We start from the raw sequence: 17,491 nt of genomic DNA, 5'->3' as shown, positions 1-17,491 counted from the left end.
GCAGGCAAATGGTCAGAAGGCAGGTAGCATACGAGAATAATCAAACAAAACAAAGCAAAGGTTCACAACATGGAAGGCAATGCAAGGAAATGGGTTGTTATGTCACTTAATAGATAACAAGACTCAGCAACAACTATATGTTTGAGAGGTGTTCTTATAGTACAAGTAATTAGTCTGTGAGAAGCTTCAGCTGTGAGAGTGTAATCAGTCAGGATCTAGAACGTGTGTGAGCGGAGTGCATGCATGGAGTTGTAGTCCATGAAATGGAAGATTTGTAGTCCGTTAATGTTTGTGATTGTTTTGCAGCAATCTATGGTGTTTTAGATCACTGGTGATCGTGACAGAATCATAGACCCTGCTATCTTTTTCCTTTATGCAAAACAAATTGTATTACAAAGGCAATATCATTTGAGAGGAGACTTTCAAGACCATAAAAAGTTGTGCAGACCTCAAACATACATCTATAACAATAAATCTTTGTTTTATCCAAAAATCCTGATCACTTAGTCACTATTAGTCATTATTGCCAACGATTTTCATCAGTCTGTTTGATCCCTCCTGTCACTCCAGTAACACCATTAGCCTGACTAACAACTACATTCACACAGACAACCTTGATCCACCTCAAACAGTCTAGGACTTACTCCCAAAAAAAAAAAAAAAAACCTCCATCATTACAACTTGCCTCGTCCCCCACAGATCTGCTTCCCTTTGTACCTTTGTGCCGCAGCAAAGAGACATTTCAAGTCTTTGCATAAAGCTGAAAATAATCAAATGAGTGTAGCGGGAAGCTTATTTAAGAGGCAGTGAGTTGTGCTGGTGCTGGCCGGAAACTCCTCAGGAGAGTCTTGCAAGAGTTGAGGACATGATTAGAGCGGGACGGGACATGACAGTGAGGGTAATTATGCGCTAACGCTCCTTAGCATCCCTTCCCTGGAGAGCCGGAGTGAGACTCCCAACACTCCTCTGCCATCCCACTTCTCTGTGACAGCAGAAAGAGAAGAAAAATCTACACAATCCTCACATCGCACAAAAAAGGACAGACAGCCGGGGTCCCTGTGTGAAAACGCTAGCGAAAAGCTAATCCACAAATGAATTAGCGCTAATGCCTGGTCCTGTGGCGCTGGCTTTAATGCTAGCAGAATGGCCTGCTGAGGTAAAAGGCAGGGTTTTATTAAAATGGAGGGATTTGTTAGGAGATCTGTGCTGCTCCGGGTTTGTTGGTCAGACTTGTTGTCGCCACAGAGAAACAGGAAGTGTAGGTTTAACAGTTCTTCCGCTTGCTCACAAGATTGCTCAAATTGACGAGATTGAATCAAAGCAGGCGTGCAGTGGATGATTTTATCTGGCCGAACCACACACGGAGAGAAAGCGTACATGTGATTGCTAACTTTAGACAAAGGGGTTTCACCGAGTTTAACAGGTTTTTTTTTTTTACTTTCTAGATTCATAAAATTCTATCAGCCATAAAATTTCACTTCAGACTAATTTATGCTGAATAATAAAATGCTATGATATGATAAATGATATTTTAAAGCTTTTAAATGAACTAAAATAATTGTATAATTGATAATCATTGCAAAATTGAAATTGTTATTAAACTGAAAACATAACTGGACTAAACTGAGCTTAATTATTTGAATAATATAATTTTATTTACTATATAAATTAAAAGTTTAATTCTTATGCACTGAAATAAATTATCAAAGGGTTAAATGTTTACTTTGTATTAAAAACTTAAATAAATAAGAATTTTTTTAAAAAAATTATTTTAAGACAATTTTATTTGATATTCGATAATTTATAATTAATTATAATAAAAAATAACAAACAAAAATTATAAAAGTGCAACATAATACACTACCTGACAAAAGTCTTGTAGCCTTTCCAAATTTTAGGAACAACAAACAATAATTTGACTTCTAGTTAATAATTTGATATAAGAAGTGGCTTATATGAAAGGCCTCTAGATTAAGCTTATTTTACCAAAATAAAACATGATCATGCCCTGATTTTTAATGATTTAATTAGGACAGTAAGGTCTGACTTTGCTAAGAATAGTCTTGTCACTTAACAGAAATAATGTCCAGTATAGAATATAAAGTAATTGGGCAGTGAAAAAAGAAAATTGTGTATGACTCCTATGAGCTTGGAGGACTGCATTCATACATCTTTGCAATGACTCAAATAATTTATTAATAAAGTCATCTGGAATGACAAAGAAAGCGTTCTTGCAGTTCATTAAGATTCTTTGAATTAATCTTTAATGCTTCCTGCTTCACCTTACCTCAGATATGCTCAACAATTTTCATTTCTGGTGACTGGGCTGGCCAATCCTGGAGCACCTTGACCTTCTTTGCATTCAGGAACTTTGATGTGGAGGCTAAAGTATGAGAAGGAGCACCATCCTTCTCATTTATGATGAATTTGCCCACTCTTGTGCTTTGTAATGTAAAAATGTAGCACAAATGTCTTGAGACCTCAGGCTGTTGATATTGCCATCTATGCTCCTATATTAAATGTAACCCCAAACCATGACTTTTCCTTTACCAAACTTGACTGAATAATATGTATAAAAATGTTATTAATGTATTTCATAGCAGTCACTGTTTTCTTACAAAGCACTAAAATGTATATCAAGACAAACTTTAACAAACAAAAATATTTTATTGGCTTTCTATTTTAGAAAGGGAGTCCATGTAAACAATTTCTTGATATCAATAAGGCTAAAAACTCCCACACATAAAAAACTGTCCCGTTTCTCACACAACACCCATCATGCACCTCTCTGGTTTCTGTGAACACAATAACAGACATTAAATGTCTTCTAAAGCACTATATTACCTTACTAAAGGTACAAGAACTCCATAAAAACTAACTGAAATGGCATGCGTCCAGGTCCAGGCGGGTTGGTTTTCCAGTGCTGGAAGCAGTGGGTCGCCTTTATGGGGCTTGAGGGGAGTCTAGTGGTCTGGCGCTTGGATTTTACACATCCCAGAAGCCCTCACTGCAACAACACAAGCTTCTTTGAGTGCACGTGTGGATACATAAACTTGAGCCAATTAAAAAAGGGAAACAAAACCAGACGACGGAGGAAGGAACAATAAAGTGTAATACGCAACTTAGTGGTTCTTAGTCTGGATTTGAGGGGGGTTTCGGCCAATCAGAAAGCTGTGATTCAATCTGATGGTTATTACATGAAGTGAGGCTGCTGAGCTGATGGCGGAGCGCTGTGGAATTTGTCACTTCTCCTCTGTGAGTGTGTGTGTGTGTGTGTGTGTGTGTGTGTGAGTGTGTGAGTGTGTGTGTGTGTGTGTGTGTGTGTGTGTGTGTGTGTGTGTGGCTGTGGGCAAAAGGCTATTTCAAGACAGACATTGAATTCACTTTCTGTTCTGCAGTGTATCGAGACAACAGGACTCAAAAACTCATGTAAATCTTCCAGAACGCTGCCCGCTGTGGGTGTTTGGTGCAAGAGTGTTACACTTGGCAAAGAAGCCTGTTTCAGTGAAGAGTGGCAAAAATGTGTGAACAAAAACAATTGCAAGTGTGTTTTTGAAGAAAAAAAAAAGAAAACAGTGAAGCAAGCAAAAGGGAAAACTACAATTTTCTAGTTTCCGCCTTGAGTTGATTTTCAGGTGCATGTTTTACTTTTACTTAGGCACATTATTAATTGTATGGATTATAATTGATGTATATTGTTGCATTTATTTAATTAACACAGGCTAAAATGTAGAATAATAGGATTAAAAACTGGAGGATGGATACCAGTCAACAAAATGCAGACTTGGAACAGAAGCTATCAATCACAGAATCAGCATTTAGATACAGGAATGTAGAATAGCTGTCTTTGAGAAATGAGGATTAGGAATGAATCATCGACTCATCTAATTTGTAACATAAAATCAAGGAATAAAACACATTTAACAAATCCAGAATTTTTACAATAACTTTAAATGAAAACACCAACAATTTGCAACAAGTCACTGCTTTTATGGCCAACAGCTAAGAAGTTCATTGAAACGGTTGAAGAAAAAGCATGTCATGGGACCTGCAATGTATTTACAAGCCCAAGATCATTCGTTTTATCCATATTGTGGAACTGTGCTTCATCAGACTCAAACCCAAGTGCCTGCATCACGAGTACAACATCGTAGGTGAGCTACTGAGCAAACTGACTGAAAAGTTGTGATAGACAGGCGAGACAAACATTGGTTTACAAATCAAGTCATTTTGAGGTATTTATTTGCCATTGTGCAAGTACAATGCCAAGTGCAATGTTTAAGTATATTCTTTCAAGTTTCACAGAAATGCAGGCCGAAGAACATTTTCACTGAGCCTGTTTTTGTCAGTACACTTCAATTCACAAGTCCTTTCCCATGGGCCAATAGGAGAGCAAAGTGTTCATTGGAATCTAACCAGAGCTATTAGGTCACCCGGTGTTTTGTGGTGGAATATTCTATCAGGTAAAAATATTGTATCTAAATTGTGTTACTTAATATCATCTTGACCATAACTATTACATAGTTACCACTGAAAAAAGTTTCAGTTGTGATGATTTTATTAAAGACAACAAAGGAACAACCGACTCAAGCCTCAAAACCAAAATGATGGCCAAACAAATGATCCACTGCAGCATCCCACAACACATGTTTCTCTGTCTATCCACATGCAGCGCTGCTCAGGAAAGATAATAATATGCTCCATGAATAAACTAAAAAATTTTGTTAACCAGACATGCTGTTGGCGTTTGCATCAGAAAAAAAAAAAAAAAACTCAAAAGAACTGCTTCCCATTTCAGACGCGTTTCCTGGAAAAGCTGGAATTTATCGACCACATTACAAGGCTTTGAAATCTTTTCTCTTTCTATTTTATGATCTTTTGTCCTCTGTTCTGCTCGGGTCCCGTTAATGAAACACAAATGGGGAGTGATTGGGTTTTGGCGAGCTGTGGAGGTCTCTATGGTGGGATGTTCACCTCTTCCTCCCGAACAGTTGTGCAGACCCTTGGGTTGAGAGCAGGGAGGAGGGTGCGCTCTGGGAAACTATGCATCTACGTGAGGCAGGAAGAGGCCTTGCCGGCCAGGGGGAATGTGTTACACTGTACCAGAGGGGACTGTGCACGTGTGTGTATGTGTGTGTCTATATGGAAGTGTGCTTTATGTCTCATGGGGAAAGTGTGGTTGCGATCTTCTCCCACCAGTCTCCCTTCAGCTTGCAACAAACAAACAAACAACAACACTGAACCCAGCAGGCTGCTCTTCCAAGACAAACGAGCGACATTAGAGAGGAAAGTATGTTCTTTATGAATAATGAGAGTCCCATTCTGAACACACATTCGCTACCAGCTAGGCAAACACACACATATTCTCTACACCTCATGGAGGGAAAAAAAATATACTAATATAATCTCTTGTTCTCTCTGGTCTTTTGGAATAAAAATAATTTCTTTAATAACTTTTTCAGCAACTTTTTACATATAAAAATCAAAATTAAAAATAAAATCTTTCTTTTTTTTTCAATTTTGCAATTTTTTTTTCTATTTGCAAGTTTATACATAATTATTAAAATATAAATAATACATTAGATTATAATACATTTATACTAACCAAAAACCACCCAGCTATACAGAGTCCAGACAGCCTATAACAAGCTGTCTATATAAACACACACACACACACACACACACACACGCGCACATACACACACACACCCACTCACCCACCCACACAACCACACCCCACAGCAACAAACAAGCTAAACACAGCATCACGCTGTCTCATTCAAACACACACATGCATACGCATGCTCGCTCGGGAGTCGGGAGCGATATTGCTAGACGGCCCGCTCCTGTCCAAAATTAAACCAGTTACCAACCGCTCCCGCGCTTAATTCAGAAATTTATACCCGCGCCGCAGAAATCTGGTCGGGTCCCGTGGCTCCCGCGGGACAGCCACGGTAATGCAGACCTCTACTGTATACATACACTTTTTTTTCAACAAAAACTTTCTTTAAAAAAACATATATTTTAAAAAGACATTTTTTCATTAATGTAGAAATCTAAACTCTTGAGAGTAGCAGGACTGTGGGTGCACGAGCATCACTTTCTGTCCAGTTTACTTTAACGAAAAAACTAACCAACAAGTCGCGTTTGCAGGCACAGTTTCGCAAGGAAATGGGAGTTTGCATGCACTCGAGCGCATCATCAGTCATGCGCTAAACTAAAACCCTCGTCAGTGAGTGAAGAAAGCCTTTATCTCACCGTGCGCATGACCATGCTCTCGTTTAGTATTCAACTGCTTTCTTGTGCTCATGTGAATGATTTTTTTTTGTCCGTTGTGCTGCTTTTCGATAAAAGTTTAAAATCATTTTAACCAGCCAAAGTGGCTAGTGGGAGCGCCTTTCTAACCCACCACAGCTGAAATCTACCTGCATTTGGTGTGTTTGCGGGTGTTAATGTCAAGCCCTGGTTACAACCCTTTTTTTGCATCCTTAGTGGAACTCACACTGCTAGCGATCGAAGACTTATGTTAATTTAGCAAGCTGAACACATTCTGTACTGTACAGGAGACACAGAGAAGATTGATTGACAATGGTCTACAGCCAATCAGGACGCAAAGCACAATACACTGTAAACAAAAAGCATGTCAAATTGCACTAAAAAATCTGCGAAACTGAAAGGCTTCGAAATTGAACCATATTATAGCAAAGGACCACTGTATATTCAAATGTACAAATACTTTTGTGTTGTATTTATTATTTAGTGATTTTTAGTGAGCTTGTCAAGAATCTGTCAAAAATCCATTAATACAGCATATAGCATATCAACTGTGGATCACAAATATATATATAAAACATTCTTAGAAATGCGAACTATCATTACCATTTAGAGTCCGTTAGTTACTTTCTTCTCAAAATAAATGAAAAAAGAAAGAAAGCAGTGAGAGTTTTGACTTTACTATCAGGAATTCATTCTCTCTCTCTCATTCTCATCAGAGGGAGTCCCCTGAGGCTCAGGATAAACTGGGTTCAGAGAGACTCTTTTATTTGGAGCGATGTGAGGTGAATACTGACTGCAGCTTCTATGCGTTTTTCATTGTAAAACACTTCATGTCCAATTAGCTTTGTCTCTTGACACCTATCACAGCCGTGCCGTGGACGCAAACAAACCACCGTTATCGTAACTCCAGGCAGACGGCCCTCCCAAAAAAAGCACCACTTCAAACGTTTCGCCTCTCTTACGGCTAATCAACCTCAGGGCGACTTTAAAAGGGATCTGTTGGTCCCTTCTGTAAAAAAAGTCTTTGAGTGCAGAGACCGTGAGAGTAATAAACGGCAGCTTTTGTCACACAGATGAAACCAAATGCACTTTTGATCAAGTGCAGACAGGAAAGCGGAGAGCCCAGTCCACACCATGTCAAAAGAAGTACATGTGCCTAAAAGCTCAACCTGTCCAAGTGAATTACGCTCGTCACCTGCCCGAAAGGGACATCAGATGTCCTCTTTATTCCTAAAGGACAAGCGAAATGAGAGACAAAGAGTTAGCTGCATATATAAGCACATTTCAACATGCGTGTTTGTAGGCCCACGGCAACTCTTTTCAGATCAACTAGAAGACTGTCATTTGATTTTCTCAGGCGCACACTTTAAAACACTTTTTTTTTAAAACACTGTAAATGTTTTTGAATTCCATGAGTCATATTTTCATTTCTCTCTACAGAACAATGACTTCTCAGTGTTATTGACTGCTGTTTTTCCAAACAGGAACATTAGCGTTTCATGATGTAACACAGCCTGTTCGCTTTTCAAAACCGCTTTTCGCGATTTCATGCTTCTTCTGGGCCCACTGTGCCCAATTTATAACTGGCTAACTGATGTAAAGCCACCGTATGAGGTGTTGTGATTGGCACCTGGGGAAATGTTTGAGAGGGCAGGTGTTTTTCATTGGCTCGCTAAAATATGCCCATAAATCCTGAGCTACGATTGGCTCTGGAAGGACCGAGGCACTGGGAAACATCAATGCCAGGTGAGTGTGGGCAAGGACACACACCTTCAGAAACTCTCACCACCGGACCACCTGAAGCTTCTCAAACACCTCAGCGAAAGCGAGGTCCGATGGCTGCACTCGGCAAACACAAGCTTTGCTGACTTGTTCCTCCCTCCATTTTTTCTGGACAGAGGCCAAAAGACACAAAAAGAAGCTGAAAAGGACATTAAAGGGAAGCTTTCGCCAGGGTTTTTCCACTAGTTGGGAGAGCTTTTACCGCTCTGGCTTACAGTAAGACGGCAGATTAAAAGAACGATTCCGACACATGACTCAGAAGAAAAGGATGAACCTCTCACATTACATGCCTTCTCTTGTAGCTGAAATGAACGACTTGACATTGTAATATAGAAAATTACACGCTTCTGTGATGTGAGAGGCAGAACATCGTCTCCCATGTTCACGAGCCAAAAATACCATTAAAAGAAAAGATGGGAAATCTGCTGGCGCTGTGCTAAATCTTTCACTTGAAGTGTTCATATGGTTACAGATAAACACCTTAAAAGCTTTGCTGATTCGCAAAACAAAAGAACCAAATATACAGTGAAATATACACAGTTGAAGTCAGAATTATTAGCTCCCCCCTTTTTTTCTTTTTTAAATATTTTCCAAATGATGTTTATCGGAGCAAGGAAATTTTCACAGTATGTCTGATAATATTTTTTCTTCTGGAGAAAGTCTTATTTGTTTTATTTCAGCAATAATAAAAGCAGTTTTTAATTCTTTAAAAGCCATTTTAAGGTCAAAATTATTAGCCCATTTAAGCTATATATTTTTTCGATTATCTGCAGAAGAAACCATTGTTACACAATACCTTGCCTAATTACCCTAACCTGCCTAGTTAACTTAATTAACCTAATTAAGCCTTTAAATGTCACTTTAAGCAGTGTAGAAGTGTCTTGAAAAATATCTAGAAAAAAACATTTACTGTCATCAAAAAAGCAAAGATAAAATAAATCAGTTATTAGAAATGAGTTATAACTATTATGTTTAGATTCAGAAATGTGTTTAAAAAAATCTCTCTGTTTAACAGAAATTGGGGAAAAAATAAGCAGGGGGGCTATTAATTCAGGGGGGTAATAACTCTTACTTCAACTGTATATAAAAATTTGTGAGTGGGCTCTATGTCAGTAAGTCAGTAAATGTCTTAACATTTAAATTTGTATGTTTTTTGGATGCGGAAAAGTTAGGTCAGACTGTGTGAATTATTTCTATTTGGCAAAAAAAGATAACTCAATTATACTGACAGACTGACAGAAGGAAAGAGACATAAACATAGACAGATATACAGCTAACAAATTTAGCACACAGTAACAGTTTTAAGCACACTCCTAACATATTTAACAGTTGGATCTTCAGGGATTATATAAAATGTGTTTTAAAAAAAAATGTGTTTTTGTCATTTGCATTATTTTGAAAAAAAAAAAAAATAAATAGACTAAATGGAAGAGTTGGGCGATTAGGCCTAAAATTAAAATCTTGATTAATTGAAAATTTTAACTATTTCGATTAATGAAGATTATTTAATATGTTTATTTAACAAGTTTTGTACAGTAAATATACTCACATATTACAAGTGAGAGATTTATGAATGAAGGGTGCATTAGTTTATTTTAAAATAATTGAAGAAAACACACTACTATATAATATATCTACTATCTATGATTCTTTAATGAACATCAACGTTGAAGAACTGATTTTAAAACACAAATTGCCTAAAACAAACAGTCACTTCTTTCTTATAAAAAAGTGAAAATAAATAACTTAAACGTTTTTCATATTAAAATGAGAAAATTAGCAGTATCTTTTCTAAATAAAATAACTCAGGTATATCCTGTAAATAATATTTTAAACAGTGCATCTACTGAATCTTCTGTAAACAAATATTTTAAATGTAAATAATAATTTTATTGTAATGGACAATATGCCGTCTCAAGACATCTTTGGTGCAGCTTCCAATCGTCATCAATGAAGTGCAAACTTGCAACGTGTGGTTACATTTTTTGAGAGCTACATGGGTATGCACATGAAGGCCGCACCAGACCATACCCATGCGTTTGACACAGAAGTATAAAGTAGCATTAACAGAGCGGGGTCACCTGACTCCACACGGTAGGGGAAAGTAATTGAAAAAATTGCTCGAAAAAATTTGATAGATTATTGGTTCTGAATGTCCATTTTGATTACTTTTTTCGATTAATTGCCTAGCTAGCTCTACTAAATAGTTAGTTTTTTTTTTTTTTTTTTTTTACTTATTTTAACTCATACATCAGGGTAGTTTAGTTTTAGGCACTGCACACACACAACCCATTCAATAAGCAGAGATTATATAGCACAGCTGACCTGACATGACTGTATTGCTGGACTCAATGAACTCACTCACTCACTCACTCCCTCTCTCACACTGTGCTAATGAAGACAGCAATACTCTAACTGACACATCATAAACAAACTCTTATCGAAAAACAGAGACCCCCCTTAGCACCCTACACAAACAGGAAAATATGCGCAGACGTGTATCTGTATGTGTATGTGTGTGTGTTTGTGTAAATCCCAGGCCTTGCAGACGCAGCTGAGGTTCCGGAGCCGAGGAGGACAGGTCTCCCCCACGGTCACTCACCGCCTGTCCTGATAAGACACATTAGCTTCCAGCATATCCCTTCCCACCCACGGCGTCTGCATTAACATGCCAATTAGGCCAGCAAACATCATCACGCCTCAGGCTATCGCAATACCAAAAATACAACCACGTGCACAAACAAAACACACACACACAAACACACACACACACACACACAAAAGGTTGCACAAGGTTGCACCTTAATGCACACTTGTAGGCCCAATCCCAATTCTATTTTTGTACCCTTACTACGTATTAAAACATATGCTTGTTTGTTGTAAAAATTCATAATAATGACAAAAAATACTAAATTGTGCACCTCCTGACTTCCGAGGTGCAGCTATGTTGCCAATGTTAGAGGGTGTATTCTGGAAAATGTTCTTACTACTTGGTTCCGAGTGTGGTCCTAAAAAATCTTCATTTTGAGGGCTCTAGCACTTCCCCTTAGCCCTACGCCTTAAAGCTAAAGAGAATTGGGACAAGGTAAGGGGAAGAGCTAAGGGGTAGAATTGGCATTGGGCCTTATAGTACTTATATTCACAAATACAGTGACAGATTTCACAGAATTGCATTTGATTGTAATTTAAATACATCATCATAGTTCAACTTTTCACCTCTTATTTATTTATATATTCATTCATTCATCCATTTATTTAATTTATTCTCTCATATTTTTGTTTTATGTGTAATAGGCCCACATACATATATGCCTGTAGTGTGTTTTTTTATATCCTGTCATGTATCAAAAGAAAACAATAAAAAAACTTAAATTGCAAAAAACTAAAATTATTTTACAGATAAATATACTTAATTATGAATAACTATATCTGATATATAGGACAATTTTTACTTTATATTTAAAAAATATAATATTACCATTAAAAAAATGTGAAGTCAGTAGATTCATTTATTATTATTATTATTATTATTATTATTATTATTATCATCATTCATTCATTCATTCATTCATTTTCTTTTTGGCTTAGTCCTTTATTAATCAGGGGTCGCCACATAGGAATGAACCGCCAATTTATCAGCATATGTTTTATGCAGCGGATGCCCTTCCAGCTGCAACCCAACACTGGGAAAGACCCATACTCCCTGACATTCACACACATACACCACGACCCATTTAGCTTATTCAATTTACCTATAGTTCATGTAACTCAAGTGAACACGGGGAGAACATGCAAACTCCACACAGAAATGCTAACTGACCCAGCTGGGGCTACAACCAGTGACTTTCTTGCTGTAAGGCGATAGTGCTACCCACTGCGCCACCGTGACGCTATTATTATTACTATTATCATTATTATTATTACCATTATTATTTTGATTTATTTATTTTCTAACAGAAATATCACACATAAAAAATTCTTTAACAAATAATTTTTTATTTTAATTGAAATGTATTTATTATTGTTATTATAATTACTATTAATTCAAAATAAATTAAATATGTAATAAAAATGGTAAAGTCTACATGGTTTTAAGTAATTAATAATCACTAATTACATTATATTTATAAAACAAATAAATATACTTTTAATGCAAAACATTATATAAACTTAATTATAATTATATAAACATACATGAATAGCATACAGAAATATGTGCACCATATTCATCACAACAAAGAAAAACAGACATTACAGATATAAAATAATCACATTAAAACCCGAACCCCACATCCCCTCCCTACATAGACACATATGGTCACTAAACTGTTTCGATTTCAAGCCAATCTGGCTCTACAATGCAAAAAGAGGCTGTGAGTGAGTCAGTGAGTCCCAGGCTGAGCTCTGAGCACGATGGGTGACACTGACTGATGGCTGCTTAGCGGTTTGTGTGGGGCACGGAGAGTTTAATCACCCATAACCTCAATTACAGACATCCACTCAGACTCATAAAGCAGCAAAACAAGATCAGCTCCTGCTCCAAATTCCAGTAAAGGCTTGGCACACACACACACACACACACACACACACACACACACACACACACACACACACACACACACACACACACACACACACACACACACACACACACACACACACACACACACACACACACACACACACACACACACACACACACACACACAAACAGATGCAGGCCTTCATTGGGAGTGTTTAGTGACAACAACGCTCAGGATACCTCAGACCACACACAGCTCAAAAGCAAAGTAATGGGAAATGTGACTAATAATTTAGAAATTTTAAAGATGACGTACTGTGCTTCTTTTTAAAAGATGTAAAAAATAATCTCTCCTGTTTTACCATAATTTGTCTCAGAAATTTAAGCTCAAGAAGAGGGAAGAATCTTTACACACTATTCTGACACTCCAGAAACAACAAAGCAAATGGAACTCACACAGACAAATTGTCAGAAATGTGCTCAAGTCAAACTAGAGCTGGACGATTACTTAAAATCGAGATTGTGATTCTCATGCACATCTTGTCATAGAAAGCACAGCTCTGTCATCAGTAGTAATTAGCAACATAGCTCAAAGGTCTCATTTATAAATCTGTGAACATAAAAGTGAACGTACTCCAGAATACATTTGACGTTATTTATTAATGTTTATGGCTAATTTGATTATATAAAGAGGTTCAATTAAGTCAGAAAGTTAAATATTTTTTACTTACAGTTTACTTAAATCTGCACAGACAGGGGTCTCATTTATAAATGTGCTGCACTCACAAAGAAAAAGTGGAAATTTCTAAGCCACGTCTATAATGATAGGCCTGTCACAATGATGATTTTTTTGTTAAGCGATAAAGTATACAACAGCATAGTGATGTAAATAGCCATAAAGCTACAATGACTTTCCATTATTAAGATTATTTAGATTCTGTAATTTGATGTTAAAAAGTGGTAAGTAGGTTAAAAAAGGTTGACGTTTTAATGTCATATCATAAAAACTACCGTTTTTTTTTTTTTTTTTTAAGTAAAATGATTTTGTCCATCAAGGCAGCATTTATAAAAATGTAAAAAAAAAAATAAAATAAATAAACAAAAAAAGTTGAATTGTTAAATTCCTATTTATTAAGTATTTATTTATAGCTTATTGTATGTATTTTCAAATGAAATTATTCCTTCAGTCATTATTGCTTTTATTACTATTACCAATATAATAATATTATTAATAGGAGTAAGAGTGATTTCTAAAGGATCGTACGACTCTGAAGCTGAAAGTTCATTATTAAAGTCACTTTTGAACAGTTATTTGGTCACACTTTACAATAAGGTTCATTAGTTAATGTTAATCAATGCATTTACTAACATGAGCAAACATTGAACAATATATCTACTACTATATTTGTTCGTGTTAGTTTATTTATTTTATAGTGCAACAACATTTGACAATTTTACAATTTACACTGTATTTTTAATAAAATAAATGCAGCCTCGGTGAGCCGGAGAAGCTTATTTTAAAACATTTAAAAATCCTACTGACCCCAAACTTTAGATTGGTATTGTATACACATTATTAAATGTTCTATTATGTAAATAAACAATTATAAACCTTGACACTGGCAAGGTAGAATGTAAATGCAATTGTAAAATGGCTTTAAGTTAATTTGTGAATTTGTAAATATGTATTAATACACCACAAATGATTTAGGTCATGTACAACAATTACACAATAAGTTTATAGATTGATTATTGTGGCAGGCTTAATAAATGAGACCCTTGATCTCTGCAAATACAGATCAAAGACAACAGTATAAAAGCATATTTTTTCAACACATTTATAAACATGATCGTCTTAATAATTAGTTTATAATAACTGATTTATTATATCTTTGCTATGATGACGATAAATAATATTTTACTAGATATTTTTCAAGACACCTCTATACAGCTCAAAGTGACATTTAAAGCCTTAACTAGGTTAATTAGGTTAACTGGGCAGGTTAGGGTAATTAGGCAAGTTATTGTATAACAATGGTTTGTTCTGTAGACTATTGAAAAAAATATATAGCTTAAAGGGGCTAATAATTTTGACCTTAAAATGGTATTCAAAAAATTAAAAACTGCTTTTGCTCTAACCGTAAAAATAAGACTTTCTCCAGAAGAAAATATATTATCAGACATACTGTGAAAATCTGTTAAACATCATTTGGGAAATATTAAAAAAAGAAAAAAAAATCAAAGAGGGGCTAATAATTCTTATTGCAACTGTATGTGACATAGATATGAAGTTGCACACAATAAAGTTAAACTGACCAACGTTATTGAAGCATTCTGGAGGAAAATATATTTTTCCCAAAATATATCACTTGACATACGTTCTTCATTACATTTCCTTCAAAAATGTAATTCAACAATGTCCTGAGTTGTCGCTGGTTCAATGGAGACTTTGATGTCTGTTGGTTCATTTAACAACAGAACATTTGTAATGTTTTTTTTTTTTCTGGCATAAACTTTATAAATCTCCAACTACTACAGTAAGTAAACAGAAATGGCGAACTGTTGTATGGTGTAGAAACGCTGTGGGTGAAATGTTCAGATTAAGGGGTGGTAATAATAAGATCTTTTTATGTCACTAGGGGTGTGAAACCTGAATAGCTTACCAAATCAAAGTTACTAGTTTGTCCTTTTTCATGTTTCCTAGGTTGGTAGACACACTGGGGACCCAATTATAGCTCAAACATGAGAAAAAAAGCTAGCGTTTCACAATATGTCCCCTTCATAACACCTGAACTATTCAGAAATAACCAGACAACAGACTCACACGCAACTGATTCCTAATGATCACAAAAGGTTTGTCTGAGAGCCCTGGTCTCACATACACACTAGCTTTACACAGGATTAAGCTCTAGCCTTTATCGCCGAGTTCCCACAATCCTCAGTAGACTATTAGAGTCTCCTCCCAAGCCCACTTTCTAGCTCCCTTTTTATCATTTCTTCCACTTTAAACAGGAAAATGAGAGGACTAAAGTGATGAGTTGAGTGAGCCAGGTCAGTGCTTCTGAACGAGACACAAGCAGCGAGGACTGTTGGGCTTCACGCTGTCAGCGCTGAACTGAGCGACAGAGGTTTAAGGGTCGCGGCCCCTCAGCGACCCTCATCTGATGTCTCAGGAGGGCTGAGAGGGCTAAACGTTGAGTCATTCAGTCAGGCATGCAGCAGGAGACCTCCGTGTTGACGAGGCCAAGCAGCGAGACCTCAAAGAGCCAAATGTCATCATTAGCTGCTCAGTCATTTCCCTGTTTACAGCTCTTCATGCGGAGCTAAATAGGGGCTTACAGCCGAAAATGCTCTCTTCCATTATTTATAAAATGTTTCAGCACAATAATACAAAATGTCTGTTAACACACACAATAGCAGACAGACAAACTTATATTTCTGATTTATTATTTGCATTCAAATTTAAGGGCGACAGAGTGGCGCAGTGGGTAGCGTTGTCACCTCACATCAAAAAGGTCGCTGGTTCGAGCCTTGGCTGTGTTTCTGTGTGGAGTTTGCATGTTCTCCCTGTGTTCGCGTGGTTTCCTCTATGCTCCGGTTTCCCCCACATGTCCAAAGACATGCACTGTAGGTGAATTGGAAAAGCTAAATTGTCCGTAGTGTAAGTTTGTGGATGAGAGTGTACGGATGTTTCCCACTGATGGGTTGCAGCTGGAAGGGCATCCGCTGCGTTAAATATATGTTGAATAAGTTGGTTCATTCTGCTGTGGCGACCCCTGATTAATAAGGACTAAGCTAAAAAGAAAATGATTTAATTAATTAATAATTAAATCAACTTAAATGTTACATTTATATTAATACTTACATTTTAAAGCAAATATATCAATAAATATCTTAATCATTTTAATATCAAATATCTAAATTTTTTTAAATAAAAATACATTTAATTGACATTAAAAATGATAAACGGGTTGATCTTAGCTGGGTTAAATTAGCATTCAAAAAGGCTTAAATGCCTTTTTAAAATACAATTTTTTAAACACATACACACACACATACATTTAAAAATGTATTTCTGCTGCTTGTTCAAAGTTCTTATTTAAAATGAGCTGAAACAACACAATTCTGGAGATTTTTGGAAAAACATTATGCTTAATCCACTTAAATTTGTTATGTTAACTTAATTTGTGTTGGGACAACATGAATGAATTGTCTGGAAACCTGCATTTTTTACAGTGTACATACAGGGGGGAAATGAGTATTGAATATGTTACTATTTTTCTCAGAAAACATTTTTTAAGCTGCAGTTTAAAATATTCCCCAGATCTTTGTAACAACCAAAGGAATCCATATATGCAAAGAAAACAAAAGTAATCAGTTTACAAACTAAGTTTTGTGTAATAAAATGAAAAGACAGACGGAAAAAGTATTGAACACATAAAGAAAGGGAGGTGTAGAAAGGCAGTGAAAGCCCAGACAGCAGTTGAAATCTCTCAGTAGTTCTTCAGCAACTCTCTGCCTTTCGTCATTGTAAATTAATATCAGCTGCTTCATTCCAACATCTACATTAGCAGGAGGATAAAGATAAAACCAGCGTGGACATTTCAGCAAGACAGTGATCCAAAACACAGCATAGGAAACTTACAAATGCTTTCAGAGAAAAAAAAAAATCAAAGGTGTAGAATGGCCTAGCCCATCTCCTGACTTGAAAACTTGAATAAAAAATAGAAAATAAAGATCAGATTTGATAGATGAGCCCCACAGAACCATCAAGATTTTTATGAACCATCAAGATGCTGTAAAGCAATACTTAATAACAAAAATATATATAATATTTAACTAATATATCATATTTTTTATAATAAAATCAAGAAAAAAAAATCTCTATTAAATGTTTATAGCTAAAATGTA

General features: G+C 36.1%; 1 protein-coding gene across 9 annotated transcripts in view; it reads right to left on the bottom strand.

Annotated features, from left to right (window-relative positions):
* The window catches only part of rxraa (retinoid X receptor, alpha a), a 346,336-nt gene that overhangs the window by 90,561 nt on the left and 238,284 nt on the right, over nt 1-17,491 (bottom strand). The gene's annotated exons all lie outside the window — the stretch shown is intronic.

This window comes from Danio rerio, chromosome 21, assembly GCF_052040795.2.
Source record: "Danio rerio strain M-AB ecotype USA chromosome 21, GRCz13ab, whole genome shotgun sequence".
Classification (NCBI taxonomy): domain Eukaryota; kingdom Metazoa; phylum Chordata; class Actinopteri; order Cypriniformes; family Danionidae; genus Danio; species Danio rerio.
Note: the sequence above shows the minus strand (reverse complement) of the source record. Positions and strands in the feature narration are given on the sequence as shown.